Below are 12,727 nucleotides of genomic sequence, written 5' to 3'. Positions count from 1 at the left end.
TATTGGTTGCGCACCCACATCAAGTTCCGGGCATCATCGAAGAGCTTCATGCCGGTGACAGCGGTTGTCACTCCGGTGGACGATCGCTCGCCCACCGAGCCCTCACTCAGGGGTATTGGTGGCCGACAATGAAGAAGGATTCTGAAGAGTTCGTCAAGCGTTGTAAGAAGTGTCAGATGTTCGCTCCCATTATCCATCAGCCGGCCCGGGACCTTAGCCCTCTTACCAGCCCCTGGCCCTTCTCCCAATGGGGCATGGATATCGTTGGAAAGCTCCCTGTCGCTCCGGGTGGATTCAAGTTCCTCTTAACCGCAACCGATTATTTCTCAAAATGGGTCGAGGCCGAGCCCCTGGTCACCATTGAAGAAACGGACGTCATCCGCTTCGTATGGCGAAACTTAATCTCTCGTTTCGGTGTGCCGTTTGCCATAATTACAGACAATGGAAGGCAATTTACAGGGCAGAAGTACCGGGCCTTGCTTGACGAATACGATATCAAATGGGATACGTCCACTCCGGCCTACCCCCAGGGCAACGGACAGGCCGAGGCTGCAAACAAGGCAATTTCATCTGGACTCAAGCGCCGACTCGAGTCACGACGGGGAAAATGGGCCGAAGAGCTACCCAGGGTACTCTGGGGCTACCGTACGACGCCTCGACGATCCACCGGTCGCACTCCTTTCTCCTTGGCATTCGGAATGGAGGCGGTCATCCCACTCCAAGTCGGACTCCCGACAATGAGAACGGAAAATTTTGATGAGTCGGTCAACAACACCACCATTGCTTCGGACCTCGATTTAGCCGAAGAAGAGCGGGACAACGCAAGGATCAAGCTCGCTTCATTCCAACAGGAGGTTGCAAAGGGTTACAACCGAAGCGTGCGCCTCCGGTCGTTTAAGCCTGACGATCTCGTTTGGAAAAAAGTGGTAGAGAAGTCCAAAAAGCGAAAGCTAATGCCCAATTGGGAGGGTCCTTACCGAGTTCTCAAGCACCTCGGATCGGGTAACTACAAATTGGAGAAGCTGGATGGTTCCCCCATTGCTAAGTCATGGAATGCAAACAACTTGAAAAAGTTCTACGGATAGTGCTCGGTTACCGAAGCCCGTTTGGTCTTTATTACGTTGCGTTTTCTTTTGAGAAAGTTTTGAAGGCAATCTGCTTATGTATTGACAATACTCCAAGTTTTAATGAGAATCCTCTCTTTAGCACCATTCGTACACTGATTGTTTAAATTACTTATACTTGGTCTGTTCTTACCCGGATCATTTTACACCGACTTTAGGGATATTGTTCTCCCATAGGTGATACCCTCAGACAAAATTCCCACCAAGTCGCCCAGGCCTCTTCGGTCGTCTGGATTTCTGGTCACTCGCTGTAAGGATACTCGGCCTTTCTCTCCGAGCCCCTTATACCGACCCACCAGAAATTTCCAACTGTTCGGATTTGCTGCGTCACGAACCTATGGCAGAAGCCATACCCCTTCGTGACCCCGGCCTACATCCCTAACAGTAAAACCATCCCGCGTCTGCCCGATAGGCTCATTTCTATTAATAAGCAGCGGCGTTCAAGTCAAATATTCATTAAACGGTTGCTTCTGATTCGATCCCTACAGACCCTCCTACTAGCTGGGGCTTCGGATCAAATCACTTTCTCTTGATTAAACATCTTTTTTATGCTTGGCAAATAGATTCGGTTAATGCTTCAGTTTATACTTGTTTCTACAAACTTTTCAAGTCTCACCGAAGTAGGGGCATCTTAACCCAATGAAGCAAACCAATCATACAAGCATTTCAAAGATTAACATTCAAGAAAACAAAGCATTATAAAGTTTCAGCAACAATCCATGAACAAAAAAGTTACTGCTTCAATATCAAATATTTACAAACTCTGGAGCAGCAAACTCCCAATGTTCGGAGCTGTCCAGTCAAAAGTTACAGAATTCAAAAGACAAAAGTAAAAGAAGACACTATCCTAAGAGAGAGCTGGGTGGTCGAGCTGGACCTCGGACGCCGGGGCATTTGGATCAGCTTGGTTCCCAGGACCTTAGTCCTCGGACGCCGGCTCCACCACTTCCTCCTCTTCTTCTGGAAGGACGAGCTCCTCGGGAGGCGCCTCGGGGAGGGTTCGGAGATCAGAGTCTTCAGGGAGGCCGAGCTTCTTCACCAAGGCTTCATGGCCATACCGAAGGCCGTCCAAGAAACGGTCCCGATGCAGCTCCGCCTCAATCTCCCGAACCTGCTTTTTGTACTCTACTCCGGCTGCATCCCAGCCTTCATCGTAGCCTCCCTTCCTCGCGAAGTCAACCTCTGTGGTCCTGGTGACTCGCATTGTGTTGGCATCCTCCTCGGCCTCGGCGGCTCTGGCCTCTGCCTCCACTCTTTCCCTGTCGCACCTTCGGAAGTCCGCCAGGTAGAGCTCACAAGTCTCCCGAGCCAATTTGAGGTCCTTCTCCTTCCGAGCCAGCTCCCGGGCAAGCTTATCAGTCTTCTCTTCCTGCTTTTTACATCGGTCATTGATGGCCAATGCCCGAGCTCCAGCCTGCAAACAGAAAAATACAAGAAATTCAACAAAGTGCAAACTTTCAGACTGAAGAAAATGGGACGCAAACCATTAACTTACATTGAAGAGGGCCTGAGCTATCTCGGCGTAATGTCCTCGGTCAAGCCGGTGACAGCCCGGGCGTCCCTAGGAAGAATGCTTCCTTGGAGCATCTCGAAGGCCACGCCGAGGTTTTTGACACTGTTGGCATGGTGGATCGGGCGGCCGGCAAAGTGGCGGAACTCCGGAGCCCAGGGGAGTTCCCTCGGGTTAACCCAAGTGCCCTCCTCCGCTCCTCCGGTCCCCCCTCCAGCCTCTTCCCGCTCCTCCTCGATCAGGATTGTCTCCTGACCTCCACCGTCTCCGTCTCCCCCCTCCCGCTGAGTCCTCTTCTCCGGAGGCTCTTGCGGTGAGACTGGGGCCGGTCTTGAAGTCCCGGCACCAGGAGTACCGGGGACTATCCCCCTGCCCCGGCCAGCAGGCCTTCGGCGCCTCAAGTTCAGCACCTCTCGGGTTCCCGTGCCCGCCATCTCCGCGCTTAAACCGGTCCTCTCCGGCGTTTCTCGATCGATTTCCTCTCATATAACCCCCCGAGGCGCGGATGTGCTTCCTTCGGTTTCGTCCTCTTCTCCTGCCCACCTTTCCCCCCTTCCTGCTCCTCTTCCGGCTCTCCCTCCTCGGCCTCGTCCTCGGCCTGCCCGCGGTACCCCTTGCTGCCTCGGCTTCTTCTTCAGAAAGCTCGTATAGGTTGGGACGTACCCGAGTAGCTCAGGAGCGTACCGACTGGAGATCGGGATGGCGAAAACCGCTGTAATTCGGGCTCGGTCAGCTTTCTCCCGAAGCTGCTGAACGATTCCCCCGGCTGCAAGGCAAAATCAAAACAAGGGATTACTACAAAGTACGCAGGGCATAACGAAAGCAAACAAAACTTCTACCGAAGAATAAATTCTACCGACCAGGAGCCCCGGTCCCAAATTGCACCCTGGTAGTCGTATCGGCATTCTCCCCGGGCCCGAACATGAAGTTGTCGGTTACCGAGAGGTAGATATTTGCCCACTCCTCGGAGTCGGGGAGATGATCGACAAGGAAAGTATCGTATCCCGTCCGGCAAGAGAGGTAGTACCGGTTGCTCTCCCGGTTGACTCCTAGGAGGTATACTCCGAAGAGCTCCTCGACCCCAAAAGTCAGATTGAACTGCCTCCTCAGCTCAATAATGCTTGTGATGATCCGGTAAGAGTTTATTGTAAGCTGGGAAGAGGTAAGGGAAACGGTTCGCAGGACTCGTCGGACAAATTGGTGGAGGGGGAATCTGATCCCTCCCTCGGTGATTGCCATCATGGGAAAGATCAATTCCCCCGGTCAGTGAGGAAGTGTCTTCGGGTTGTTGTCAGGAAGCAGCCGGACCTCCACGTCTGGAGGGATGCTGTAAACCCTTCTGAACTCGGCGAGGGCAGCCGGTGTCCCATTAAAGTATTGGTTCAAGTAAGGGCATGGCCTCATCGGCCTCCTTCGTCCCCGAACCTCCTCGGGGGCATCGGCGAATGGGCCCGGTCCACGGCCAGAAGTGCTTGGGATTTCCATCTCCCAAGATGCGAGGGCTGTAACTGGGCGTGAAGCTCTAGGGTGGTCCGAGGGCTCAATGACGTCCAGCGGAATTCGGTAGATGGCCTGGGCACGACACTCCTCAAGAATCTCCTCAAGATCGGCAGAAAGGGAGCTACTGGTACTGTCCGAGGAGACTTCAATGACCATTCGCCCCTACCTAGCAAGAAAAGACGTGCAAAAACCCGTTAGCTATATGCTCAGGGAAAAGCAACATGACCTAGCAAGCATGGGGCGAAACGGTCATCGCTCCTCGGTAGGTTCCCAGGCACCTCTCCCCGAGAAAGGTGCCCGAGGCCGGTGGTCGTTTCTATGGTCTCAGGTTGAAGATTGGCCTCGGGAAGAATGTGGGCCTCGGGTTGAATCTAGAGCTCGGGAAAACTAAGAACAACGCAGGAAACGCCCAGCGCCGCCGCAGGACGAACGACGGCGAGCGGTGGAACAGTCCCAACGCTTAAGAAATGGGGATTGGAGTGAAGAAAACTTGAAGAAAATGATCAAAACGAGAAAATCAGCGACTGAAGATCGTCATACCTGAGTTTCGTGACGAGATCCGCGTCCAGAAATGCTCAAAATCTCGATCAAATGCTGGATACAGACGGCGGCGGCGGTTCGACTTCAGAAGCAGCGAGAGCGTAGCCGTCTTCCCTCTGCCTTCCCTATTTATAACGAGAGAGACGGAGAGAGGCGCGGGAAACGAAGCGTCGTGCACCGAGCCATCAGATCTTCGACGCGTGTCGACATCGGGCGGCCAGAATCGAGGGATCTGCACCGAGGGCAGGCGCCGGATGTTCAGACCTTAGGCGTGATGACGCGTGTCACCGAAGCGACGTTTCGTACCAATCAACTGACATGGCATGTGCCGAGACAACCTTTTTATTCTGAGACCTCGGCAACTGCTGACGCGTGGCACTTCTCTGGCGCGGCTTGAACGGAATCCACCGAAGCAAATCCACTCCCCGATTATTCTCTAGAAGGGATCAAGGCCTGATATTTCATACGATGGGATCAAGACCCTGAAGCAGAGGAGCAAAGCTCCAGGGACTTGAGGGGCTATTGTGGAGGCGTCGGTCATCATCTCGGTAATATGACCGGACCATCATTAACTGAGGCCTCATATTATCACGGGCCTGTGTATATCTTTCTGTTTACTCGGTTGACATCGAGTTTCTTGTTTAGTCTTCGGTCGGATACCGAAGTGTGCATCCTGTTAAAGCCTCTTGGAAGAATGTTGCATAGCAGGAGGGGACCAAGAGCGATGCGTGGCGGAAAGAATCAGAGGGGCCAAGTCTGGCCATGTGCTTCGTAACCGTCTTATCCGGTGCGTCATTTATGACGTCACCCGAGGCGGTTACCTAAGCGTGACCTCCACGCACTAGCTTGGAGCCCAAGTTAACCTAGGTCTATAAATACAAAGGGAGACTCATCTTTGAGAGGTATGCCATCTTACCCTAACCCTAGACCTAAAAGCATCTCTCCTTACATCTAACTTGATCGTCGGAGGGTCACAAGGCAATTCCAGCCTTAGTGACTTGTTGCAGGGTCAGCGGCGGAGGAACGGAGTAGCGGAAGTGAAATACTAGTTCAGGCGAAGGTCCCTCCTCCTAAATCGAACCCCTACAGATTGTATTGTGGGACCCACCACGGGTCCCACACAAATGATCCGAACCGTTCATTAAATGTATAACATTTTTCCAAAGGTTTCCGCGAAAAAATCAGCTGAATCCGATATCTATATGTGCTTGATCTAATCATCTAACTTTTCATTATCCGAAATTTTTTCATTAAAATTTAGATGATTGGGTCAAGCACCTATATGTATCATCGGATTGAGCTGGGTTCTAACGGGAACTCTTAAAAAAATATTTTATATTTAATAAACGACTTAGATCGTTTATATGGGATCCGTGATGGATTCCACAATAAAATCTGTGCACAAATTATCTATATGGTTAGCAGTGCTGATTAAATTAACATATATTAATTTGTGTTAAGATCGGCGATTTTTCTGTATAGAGATCGTGGATGAGGGAGGAAAGAGGGGCTGAGATGGATTCGACACTTTCTCAACAATATAAGGATCGGTCAGCCAATAACTTATTTAAGTCTTTTGGTCAAATATTCTGTAAAAAAAAAGAAAAGAAAAGTATAGGTTAATTTCGTCGGCCAGTCAGATGGTGCTGCTTGTCGCATCCACGTTTCTCCTCGTTAAAGGACCCATTGCTTTAATATTTATGCAAGATACGATAAGATTGTGTTTGTAATTTGTGCATGAAGACCAAAATGAATTCTCGTGGGAAAAATTTTCCTATATTCCTTTGTGGGCGGTTGCAATGGGAAGCCTTATGTTTTTCTGCTTTAATGAGAAGTGATCAATCAAACGTGTTCTTGCGTGTTGACGCGCTTCATATGCTACATATATGATAATAGTCATACTCCTAGCTAGCTATGATACAGAGTGACATGATCAATCTAAAACTTATTGATCACTTATACGTCCCTTAGTTTTTCATTAATGTTGTTTTTGAGATTACAGGCTCATTTGTAGTTTTGGGAGATCCTGCAAAAGGTACATAAACAACCAGGTCAGAAGAGTACAATCGGTCAATTCGATACATAACAACACTAGAACTAGTCTAGCTTGAATATGGCAGAGGACAATGGGTTGCACGATGCCAATCAGAATACACAAGAGGATCAGGCCGCGACATCAACAAGCCTCGGGCTTGAAATAGAGGCAGCTGCAAGTTCCTGTACAAATGGGGGTCGGTTCGACATAGATCAACAGAAGAATAGCAAAAAACTGGAGAGCAGTACCAAAACAGTTCCATTTTACAAGTTGTTCTCATTCGCAGACTCTGTAGATGCTGCCTTGATGATTGTTGGTACAATCGGTGCAGTTGGAAATGGGATAGGCATTCCATTTACGTCTGTATTTTTTGGTGAAATGATTGATTCTTTTGGACAAAACCAGAACAACAAAGATATAGTTCACGTAGTTTCTTAGGTAAAATAAATAAACAATCCTTCAGTTAGCATATTCTTGCTCTGATTTTTCGTCATAGGAGAGGCATATAAACGAAGAATTCGGATTTTTCTTACATTGAGTACTCTTCAATGGTATCATTATCGGTGTTTCTTGTAAAATCTCCATTTGTTTTGCAAATATCCTAGTTGTTTTTGGCAAAGTACGGGGGAACGAAATGTTGTCACTTATTATTTGCTTGATTATATGACTTAGGTAGCACTGAAATATGTCTATTTGGCTTTGGGAGTCGGGGTGGCAGCATTCCTTCGTAAGTACATCCAACCTGGAAACAAAATTACAACCTCGCATTCAAATAAGAATATGTTAGAGCTTCCAAAAACTATTGGTATTTTGCATAACAAGCTATTTTTTCCTCTTTTTATTTTTTTATTTTTTTGTGTTGGCTTGTTAGAGGTGTCTTGTTGGATGGTAACGGGAGAGCAACAAGCCGCAAGAATAAGGCGTCTTTATTTGAAAAGTATAATGAGACAAGACATAGCTTTCTTTGACAAAGAAATAAATACAGGAGAAGTTGTTAGCCTGATGTCAGGTGACACTGTACTGATTCAAGACGTGATGGGTGAGAAGGTACTCCTTATTCACCATTCCTCATCAAACGAAAGAGGCTATATCTTCTTGCATTTACAATAGTTCATCTGGGGATGGTGTTTCGATGCAGGTAGGGAAATTTATACAGCTGGTCTCTACATTTTTTGGAGGCTTTGTGATAGCATTCGTCAAGGGGTGGCTCCTTACGCTTGTTTTGTTATCCTGTATTCCTCTACTTGTAATAACTGGTGGAGCCGCTGCCATCATTACATCCAAAGCGTCATCCACCGCACAAAATTCTTATGCTAAAGCAGCCAATGTGGTTGAACAGACTATTGGTTCAATTAGAACAGTATGTCACAAATTCAAAAAAGCAATTCTGCTTCTTTTTTTTTTTTAACGGAATCCCAAAGAGCAATTCAATGACTCCGGATTTGCTTAAACTTGACATTGTGTTTGATTAATGAATTCTCTGCTGTTTTGCTCTTTCACGGGCAAATGTTCATCTTTTCACTTACTACACATGTATATAGGTTGCATCGTTTACTGGCGAGAAGCATGCTGTGATTAAGTACGACAAATCTCTTATGGATGCTTACAAGTCAGGTATTCAAGAAGGCTTAGCTACTGGATTGGGTTTTGGAGCAGTTATGTGTGTCGCGTTCTGCAGTTATTCTTTGGCCGTATGGTATGGTGCAAAGTTGATAGGAAATAAGAGATCTACCGGAGGCGAAGTGATTAATGTAATTCCTGCTGTGCTGACTGGTTCCGTGTAAGTTTCACTTCTAAACCTCTTTCCGAATTTGCTTCTAAAACTATGTCTGTGTGTTAGAAAAGTTAAACCTCTAAAGTGACATTGTTCATCTCTACTACTGAAATTATGTTCCCAATACATTTGTAAGTTCTGGCGTAATACGGTTGTTTCAGGTCTCTTGGCCAGACATCTCCTTGCATGAATGCATTCTCTGCCTGTCAAGCTGCCGGATTCAAGATGTTTGAGACAATAAATAGGAGGCCCGACATAGACGTATATGACGTCGAAGGCAAAAAATTAGATGATATTCGTGGTGATATAGAGTTGAGGGATGTTTATTTCAGTTATCCAGCCAGGCCAGATGAGAAAATATTCAACGGATTCTCACTCTCCATCCCAGATGGTATGACTGCAGCTATGGTGGGACAGAGTGGTAGCGGAAAGTCAACAATTATCAGTCTGATACAAAGATTTTATGATCCACAATCTGGTCAAGTCCTCGTAGATGGCGTTAATCTCAAAGATTTCCAGCTAAAGTGGATTAGAGAGAAAATAGGTCTTGTTAGCCAAGAACCTATGTTGTTTGCGTGCAGCATCAAGGACAATATTGCATACGGGAAGGACGAGGCAACAATAGAAGAAATTAAAGTAGCAGTTGAGATAGCCAATGCTGCTAAATTCATTGATAAACTACCTCAGGTTAATTTTTGTTTTGGTCCCTTTTGGATTATCTGTTTTGTATAGTAGAACTATTTTATGTTCATGATTGAGCATGGTTAGTTAAATTTTAAGTTTTACCATATCTCGCTTTTTGATTTTAGGGGTTGGACACCATGGTCGGTGAGCGTGGAACACAGCTATCTGGAGGACAGAAGCAGAGAGTTGCCATAGCCAGGGCAATTCTGAAAGACCCACGGATTCTACTCTTAGATGAAGCAACAAGTGCGCTCGATTCAGAGTCAGAGAGGATTGTACAATAGGCATTGGACAAGATAATGGTCAACAGAACAACTGTCATTGTTGCACATCGCTTGAGCACTGTAAGAAATGCCGACATGATTGCAGTGGTTCACCAAGGAAAGATCATTGAAAAAGGTATCTGGGGAACAACTTTGCTACTTACGTAACACGCTAAAGAGCAAAGAAAACATTAGTGTACACATGCATATATACATACACATGTAGCTGCACATAGGAATATAACTTGTTGTCGCGATAGAAGAATATTCATATTGTTTAGCGCCCTATGTATTCATGGATCAGGCTCACATTCAGAACTACTTGAGGACCCAGAAGGAGCATACTCTCAGCTTATAAGATTACAAGAAGTGATCAAAGATTCCGAACAAGCTACAATGGACCTAGAAAAATCAGATTCTATGAACGAATTGAGTAGGCAGCCAAGTCAACGAATGCCATCTCTTCCTTCCACAAGTCGTCGATCTTTTGGGTCAGGAACTAGTAGCCTTGACATCAGAGTTCCATTTGGTCTATCTACAGGATTTGATGTTTCTGATGCTGCGTTGCTAGAAGCAGGAGCCAACTACGGCCAATCGGTAAAAAATCATCCAAAAGTCCCACTGCGCCAGCTTGCTCATCTCAACAAGCCAGAGGTTCTAGTGTTGATAGCAGGAGCAATCGCTGCAGCCCTTAATGGCTCAATACTTCCAACTGTAGGTCTACTAATTTCAGAGGCGATTAAATCGTTTTTCAAGCAACCTCATCAACTAAAGAAAGATTCACAATTTTGGGCCCTAATGTTTGTCGTCCTTGGAATAGCATCGTTCTTTGCATTTTCAGCGCGGACATACTTATTTTCTGTGGCTGGTTGTAAGCTGATAAAAAGGGTACGGTCATTGTGTTTTGAAAAAGTGGTTCGGATAGTTGGTTTGATGAGTCTGAGAACTCGAGTGGAGCAACCGGTGCTAGACTCGCTGCAGATGCAGCTACTATTTGGGCTTTAGTGGGAGATTCACTTGCTCAGCTTGTTCAAGACTCTGCTTCCGCAATCGTAGGATTGGTCATTGCTTTCACAGCATGTTGGCAACTGGCATTTATTTTCCTAGCTTTGATACCTCTCATAGGATTGAGTCGTTATGTTCAAATAAAATTCCTGCAAGGGTTCAGCGCGGATGCAAAGGTTTACTTTTCTATACCCAGCATTATCATATTTTTTCACGGTTGCAACATTCGTAACACCCCACCAACTAATTCCGAAAATCACAAACGAAAATCCTATCCATATTCTCGTAAAATCAAAGCTAAACGGCCACATAGCCACCACAATTCTCATCGAGCAACCATTATACCTTCATCATTTTTCAATTATTTTGTACTTGAAAGAAAACTATCAATGCTATAACATATGAGTAGATAGCATCCAGGAATTGAGATCTAGACGTAAATGGGTGCAGTTATTGTATGAGGAGGCAAGCCAATTCGCAAATGAAGCTGTTGGAAGCATACGAACAATTGCTTCTTTCTGCGGTGAAGAAAAAGTGATGGAATTGTACAAAAGGAAATGTGAAGGACCTATGAAAACTGGCATGAGGCAAGGACTTTTTAGTGGGATAGGTTTTGGGCTATCTTCTGCCTCGATATATTTGGCGTATGGATGCAATTTCTACACCGGAGCGAAGCTAGTTGAGGCCGGGAAAGCAAAATTCGATGATGTGTTTCGTGTAAGAATCCAAAAGCCAATCATCAAGCAATTATTTTTAATTATTAACTACTAAAAGGGTGGGTGTGGCCTCGCAGGTTTTCTTATCTCTAACCATGGCAGCCCTGGCGATTTCTCAATCAAGTGGCTTAGTCTCCGACGCTGCAAAAGCCAAGGTTGCCACTGCTTCCATATTTGCCATTCTTGACAGGAAGTCGAAGATAGACCCCAGTGACGAGTCTGGGATCACTCTAGAGAGTGTGAAGGGAGAGATTGAGCTCCGCCATATAAGCTTCAAGTATCCCACGAGGCCAGATGTTCAGATTTTTCGGGACCTCAATTTGAACATTCCCAGCGGAAAGGTAGAACCCTCTTTTTTTTTTTTTTGTTTTATGTTTTCATTTTTGTGCTAATATTGGAAAATGGAATATGTATTTGTCACCGAACAACTTCCGATCCAAATTGATTTCGTGAATATGATCAACCTTTAGACGGTTGCTCTAGTAGGAGAAAGTGGAAGCGGGAAATCAACAGTGATAGCATTACTGCAAAGATTTTACGATCCCGAGTCCGGTCATATTACGCTTGATGGGATTGAATTTCAGAGGCTACGATTGAATTGGTTGAGACAACAAATGGGCCTGGTTAGCCAAGAGCCAGTCCTCTTTAACGAAACAATACATGCTAACATTGCATATGGAAAAGAAGGAAATGCAACGGAGGCAGAAATCGTAAGTGCATCAGAGTTGGCAAATGCGCACAACTTCATTAGCGGATTGCAACAAGTAAGAGCACTTCCACTATTTTACAAATATCGGCGTATATTTTTATTATTTAAAAACAAGGGAGAAAAAGAATTGTTTTCATCTTGTATATATCAAGAATTCTTTTTTGACAAGAATAGTAAACCGTAGGGGTATGACACCATAGTAGGAGAGCGAGGAGTGCAGTTGTCAGGAGGGCAAAAGCAACGGGTGGCCATAGCGCGTGCCATGGTCAGAAGTCCGAAAATACTACTTCTAGACGAGGCTACGAGTGCACTGGATGCAGAGTCGGAACGAGTAGTTCAAGATGCGCTAGACCGAGTGACGGTGAACCGGACCACGGTGGTTGTGGCACACAGATTATCCACAATAAAAAATGCAGATGTGATCGCAGTGGTCAAGAATGGTATGATAGTGGAGAAGGGAAGGCACGACACTCTTATAAACATTGAAGATGGTTTCTACGCTTCCTTGGTAGCACGTCACATGAGCACTTCATCATCCTAAAGCTAGCCTCGTATGGGTTTTAGAATGTGCAACTCTAACATGTTTCCTCTCTCATTGGATGAACTGGAAGAGTGCCAAAGGAAGGCAATTGATTTTGTACTCCATTGTTATACTCCTTATTTTTTGCCTTATTCAAGTACAATTAGACATTTACCGATTTGCAACAACATGAATCTTTCGCATTAATGATTTACATATATCGGGTCAATGATCCTAACTATTATCCATATCATCGGATTGTCTGCCTTCCGTTGCAGGATTGTTATGTTCTTAAAAATCTCATACAAAAGATGATAAAAAAAAATAATGGAGAATTGATGATAGAA

General features: G+C 45.8%; 1 pseudogene; it reads left to right on the top strand.

Annotated features, from left to right (window-relative positions):
• Window positions 1-6,489: 6,489 nt before the first annotated feature.
• LOC131302254 (ABC transporter B family member 21-like) lies at window positions 6,490-12,503 on the top strand (annotated as a pseudogene).
• The last annotated feature ends 224 nt before the right edge of the window (window positions 12,504-12,727 follow it).

Source organism: Rhododendron vialii, chromosome 10a, assembly GCF_030253575.1.
Source record: "Rhododendron vialii isolate Sample 1 chromosome 10a, ASM3025357v1".
Classification (NCBI taxonomy): domain Eukaryota; kingdom Viridiplantae; phylum Streptophyta; class Magnoliopsida; order Ericales; family Ericaceae; genus Rhododendron; species Rhododendron vialii.
This window is presented reverse-complemented; position numbering and strand designations above follow the sequence as displayed.